Raw genomic sequence first — 6,116 nt, 5'->3', positions numbered from 1 at the left:
CTGCCTGTGCAGTTAATTCGTCCACCTTATTACGAATACTCCTCACATTGAGGCACAGAGCCTTCAGGCTTGTCTTTTTAACATACATTGTCCCTTTAGAATTTTGCTGTAATGTGGCCCTTTTTGATTTTTGCCTTGGGTTTCTCTGTCCTCCATTTTTACTTTTCTTCTTTCTATCTTTTGCTTCTGCCCCCATTTTACTTCCCTCTGTCTCCCTGCATAGGTTCCCATCCCCCTGCCATATTAGTTTAATCCCTCCCCAACAGCACTAGCAAACACTCCCCCTAGGACATTGGTTCTGGTCCTGCCCAGGTGCAGCTGGGCAGGTGCAAGGGGTATCAGTGGGAGAGCATTTAGGGGTTAGTGACCATAATTCAGTTAGATTTAAGGTAGTTATGTAAAAGGACAAGGCTAGAAAAGGAATTAAAGTTCTAAATTGGGGAAAAGCCAAATTTACTTAGCGGAGAGGTGATTTAGCCATAGTGGACTGGAAACAGTTACTTGAAGGTAAATCAGTGTCGGAGCAGTGGGATGCATTCAAGGAGGAGATCCAGAGGGTTCAGACCAAATATGTGTCCTTAAAGAAAAAAGGGTGGTACTAACAAATCTAGAACCCTCCTGGATGTCTAGGGACATACAGGGTAGGATAAAGAATAAAAGGGAGGCTTATGACAGATACCGAGGGCTAAATATTGCAGAATCTATAGAGGAGTATAGAAAGTGCAGGGTTGAAATTAAAAAGGATATTAGGAAAGCAAAGAGAGAGCATGAAGAATTCTCGGCAAGTAAAATCAAGGAAATTCCAAAGATGTTTTTATAAATATATTATGAGCAAGAGGATGTAAGAATTTGGCGAAAACACTTGTTGGACCTTTTGGACTTTGCTTGGACATATTTTCTGTTACTGCAGAAGAGCAGACAGCTGAAGTGGGAAAGGTCTAAACATGTCTCACAGGAATACACATCAGCTGGGCGGGAATGAGAATGGCTGAAAGCATGAACATCATGGTTGATGGGCGCCTTTTGTCATGGAATGGGAAGCAATCAGTGGGACACTAAGTAAAGTGGCAGGGTTTCAGGCCATCAAAAGACAAAGGAAAGCTATTTTGACCACAGACTCATCGAAGCCACACATCGAGGTACAGCCCAGTTGACAAAGGAACAAGCCCTACAGACTTGAGTTTGTTTTTCAGTTGGACAGCCTCAGGGGAAAGGACAGTTGGATTTTTGGCGCCAAGAAGACGCATTTTTGCAAGTATAAGAGAGGCAGTTTTGGGCTGCCATCTCTCTCCCTCTCCCCTCTTCTATGCCTGCTTGCAAAGCACACGGACCAGAAACACCAGAGAGCCTTGCTACTTCAACTGGGAAGCTGATCTTGAGACTGGACTTGAATACCACAGATTAGTACGGATCCAGAAGATATGCCTCATCGGGAGAAGCAGCAAGTAAGCTAGAGGGGTAATTGGTGAGCATTTATCCCAGCCCACGCATCTTTAAGACCACTGCATAGTGTGAAAGGGTGTCGTGTGTCCCAACCAAGGCGTTGGGGTTTTAGTGGGGAGGTTTTTGCAAGGATCATAAGCGTACGCACATTCTATTGGTCACATTTCAGTGGTACAATTTTGAATCCGAGCGGGGGTGTTTTAGACGTGGGTACTTCAAGTTAGGGGCCTGTTTAGACAGGCCAAACTGTGTGTATTGTACTGAGTTTGTTTGTATTACTCTACCAGGGTGTGTTTTAACTTGAATAAAAGCATTGTGATGATAGAGACCGAAAAGATCTGTCTATGACTGTATATTACTGTTCACGACTATAATTCCAGTGTCTAGAACTATTGTAAGAGGGGTGATTCGAAACCACCAGGGGCAGAACCACTTACAAGGATAACTAAAGAAAGGGTAGGCCCTTTTAGGGACCTTGAGGGTAATCCGTGTGTGGAGGTGGGAGACATGGGTATGGTTCTTAATGAATACTTTGTGTCTGTTTTCACAAAAAAGAGGGGCGATGCAGACTCTGCTCTCTCGGAGGAGGAGTGTGAAATAAACATTGTGAGAGAGGAGGTATTAAGGGGTTTAGCAGCTTTAAAATTGGATAAGTCCCCAGGCCCGGATGAAATGCACCCCAGGCTGATAAGCGAAGCAAAAGAGGAAATAGCAGAGGCTCTGGCCATCATTTTCCAATCTCTCTGGCTTCAGGTGTGGTGCCAGAGAACTGGAGGACTGCTAACGTGATACCTTTGTTTAAGAAGGGAGAAAAGGATCGACGGAGTAATTACAGGTCAGTGAACCTAACCTCGAAATTCTGAAGGACAGGATAAATCTTCATTTAGAAAGATATGGATTAATCAAGGACAGTCAGCACAGATTTGTTAAAATAAGAACATAAGAAATAGGAGCAGGAGCAGGCCATTTGGCCCCTCGAGCCTGCTCCACCATTTATTTAAGATCATGGCTGATTTGATCGTGGACTCAGCTCCACTTCCCTGCCCGCTACCCGTAACCCTTTACTCCCTTATCGCTCAAAAATCTGTCTATCTCTGCCTTAAATATATTCAATGACCCTGCCTCCACAGCTCTCTGGGGCAGAGAATTCCATAGATTTACAACTGTCTGAGAGAAAAAATTTCTCCCCATCTCAGTTTTAAATGGGTGCCTCTTATTCTGAGACTGTGTCCCCTAGTTTTAGTTTCCAATATGAGTGGAAATATCCTCTCTGCATCCCACCTTGTCAAGCCCCCTCATTATCTTATAAGTTTCAATAAGATCACCTCTCATTCTTTTGAACTCCAATGTGTATAGGCCCAACCTACTTTCATAAGTCAAACCCCTCATCTCCGGAATCAACCCAGTGAACCTTCTCTGCACAGCCTCCAATGCAAGTATATCCTTCCTTAAATACGGAGAGCAAAACTGCATGCAGTACTCCAGGTGTGGCCTCACCAATACCCTGTTCAGTTGTAGCAGGACTTCTCTGCTTTTATACTTTATCCCCCTTGCAATAAAGTCCAACATTCCATTTCCCTTCCTGATTACTTGCTGTACCTGCATACTAACTTTTTGTGTTTCATGCACAAGAACCCCCAGGTCCCTCTGTACTGCAGCACTTTGCAATTTTTCTCCATTTAAATTATAATTGGCCTTTCTATTATTTCTTCCAAAGTGGATAACCTCACATTTTCCCACATTATACTCCATCTGCCAAATTTTTGCCCACTCACTTAGTCTGTCTATATCCCTTTGCAGATTTTTTGTGTCCCCCTCACAATTTGTTTTCCCACCCATCTTTGTGTCATCAGAAAACGTGGCTACATTACACTCTGTCCTTTCATCCAAGTCATTCATATTCACATTCATATAGATTGAGGACCAGGCACCGATCTCTGCGGCACCCCACTAGTCACTGTTTGCCAACCGGAAAAAGACCCATTTATCCCAACTCTCTGTTTTCTGTTAGTTAGCCAATCCTCTATCCATGCTAATATATTACCCCCAACCCCGTGAGCTTTTATCTTGTGCAATAACCTTTTATGTGGCACCTTGTTGAATGCCTTCTGGAAATCCAAATACACCCACATCCACTGGTTCCCCCTTATCCACCCTGCTCGTTACATCCTCAAAGAACTCCAGCAATTTTGTCAAACATGATTTCCCTTTCATAAAGCCATGCTGACTCTGCTTGATTGAATCATGCTTTTCCAAATGTCCCGTTACTGCTTCCTTAATAATGGACTCCAGCATTTTCCCAACGACAGATGTTAGGCTAATTGATCTATAGTTTCCTGCTTTTTGTCTGCCTCCTTTTTTAAATAAAAAGCAGCAGCAGGAGCCGAGGTGGAGCACTTAAAAGGCAAGGCTCAACAGGCAACATTCGAAAGGGACGTCAGATTTTAAAAGTGACATCGGCACAAGGGAAGTAGCTGATAAGTTAATACTTAGTCTTTAAATAAAGGTTAGTTAAATCAGCTGATTACTGAGTAGTTGCTGAGTGTGTTTTGCTAAGGTTTAGAGTTTATTTTTGCTTGATAATTCCGAGTCTAACTGGAGGAATGGCAGGGCAGCTCAGTCTCGTGAATTGCACATCCTGTGGCATGTGGAAAGTCCTGGATGTTTCACGCAGCTGGGACAACCACGTGTGCAGGAGTTGTCTCCAACTGCACCAACTCGAGCTCCAAGCTTGGCGGCTGGAGTCATTGCGGTGCATCCGTGAGACACAGCTACGTGGATAGCGCATTTCTAGAGGCGGTCACCCCGCAGCTTAAGAATGTGCAGGCAAAGAGGGAGTGGGTAACTGCCAGACAGAAGAGGAGGAATAGGCAGGTAGTGCAGGAGTCCCGTGAGTCCATCTCGCTCTCCAACTGGTATTCTCTTCTGAGTACCGGTGGGGGCGATGGTGCCTCTGGGGAGTGCAGCCAGAGCCAAGACCACGGCACCACGGGTGGCTCAGCTACACAGGGTGGTGGCAGGGGGGGGGGGAGGAAGAAGAATGGAAGAGTCAGGGGAGCGGACAGGCGTTTCTGCGGCCGCAGATGTGACTCCAGGAAGGTATGTTGCCTCCCTGGTGCCAGGGTCAAGGATGTCACCGAGCGGCTGCAGGGCATTCTTGGGGAAGAGGGTGAACAACTAGAGGTCGTGGTCCATATTGGGACCAGTGACATAGCTAGAAAGAGGGATGAGGTCCTGCAGGCAGAGTTTAGGGAGCTAGATTAAAAAGCAGGACCTCAAAGGTAGTAATCTCCGGATTACTCCCGGTGCCACAAGCTAGTGAGTACAGAAATAGGAGGATAGAGCAGATGAATGCGTGACTGGAGAGATGGTGCAGGAGGGAGGGTTTCAGATTCCTGAGGCATTGGGACCGTTTCTGGTGGAGGTGGGACTTGTCCAAGCCGGATGGGTTCCACCTCAACAGAGCCGGGACCAATATCCTCACAGGGAGACGGGGTGAGGGTTGCTAGTGCTGTTGGGAAGGGTTTAAACTAGCTTGGCAGGGGGATAGGAACCTGAGAATAGATTCAGTAGGGAGGGGAGTAAAGCTGAAATTAGAAAGCAAAAATGTATAAAGTGAGTTTGAAGGACAGAGGAAACAAGCAGGAAAAAAGGGTAAAAAAACAAATTTAAAAGCTCTTAGACAAATGCACGTAGCATTGGTAACAAAATAGATGAGCTGACGGCACAAATAGATACAAATGGGTATGATCTGATAGCCATTACAGAGATGTGGTTGCAAGGTGACCAGGACTGGGAACTAAATATTCAGGGGTATTTGACAGTTCTGAAGGACAGAGAGAAAGGAAAAGGAGATGGGGTAGCACTATTAATAAAGGATGAGATCAGTGCGTTAGTAAGAAACGATATTGGCTGAGAGGATCAAGATGTTGAATCAGTTTGGGTGGAGATAAGGAATAATAAAGGGAAAAAGTCACTGGTGGGCATAGTCTATAGGCCCCCTAACAGTAGCTACACTGTTGGACAGAATATAAATAAAGAAATAATGGAAGCTTGTAATAAAGGAACGGCAATAATTATGGGTGATTTTAACCTTCATATTGATTAGATAAAGCAAATTAGCCAGGGTAGCCTTGAGGAAGAGTTCATGGAGTGTATCTGGTTCACTTTTCTTGAACAGTACGTTGCGGAACCAACCAGGGAGCAGGCTATCTTAGATCTAGTACTGTGTAGTGAGGCAGGATTAATAAATGATTAATAAAGAAGACTACAAATGTATGAGGGCAGAGCTAGTTAAAGTGGACTGGGAAAATAGACTAAAGAATGGTACGGTTGATGAACAGTGGCAGACATTTAAGGAGATATTTCATAACTCGCAACAAAAATATATCCCAATGAGAAGGAAAGACTGTAAGAGAAGGGATAACCATCCATGGCTAACTGAGGAAATAAGGGAGGGTATCAAATCAAGTCGAGGAGGCGGGAGCTCGGAGCAGCGTGAGTCCGGGGTCGGCGAGAGGCCTATAAAGGCCAGCGGGAGCTCGGAGCAGTCAGTCGAGGAGGCGGGAGCTCGGAGCAGCGTGAGTCCGGGGTCGGCGAGAGGCCTATAAAGGCCAGCGGGAGCTCGGAGCAGTCAGTCGAGGAGGCGGGAGCTCGGAGCAGCGCGAGTCCGG

Source organism: Pristiophorus japonicus, chromosome 13 (genome assembly GCF_044704955.1).
Source record: "Pristiophorus japonicus isolate sPriJap1 chromosome 13, sPriJap1.hap1, whole genome shotgun sequence".
NCBI classification, from domain to species: domain Eukaryota; kingdom Metazoa; phylum Chordata; class Chondrichthyes; family Pristiophoridae; genus Pristiophorus; species Pristiophorus japonicus.
This window is presented reverse-complemented; position numbering follows the sequence as displayed.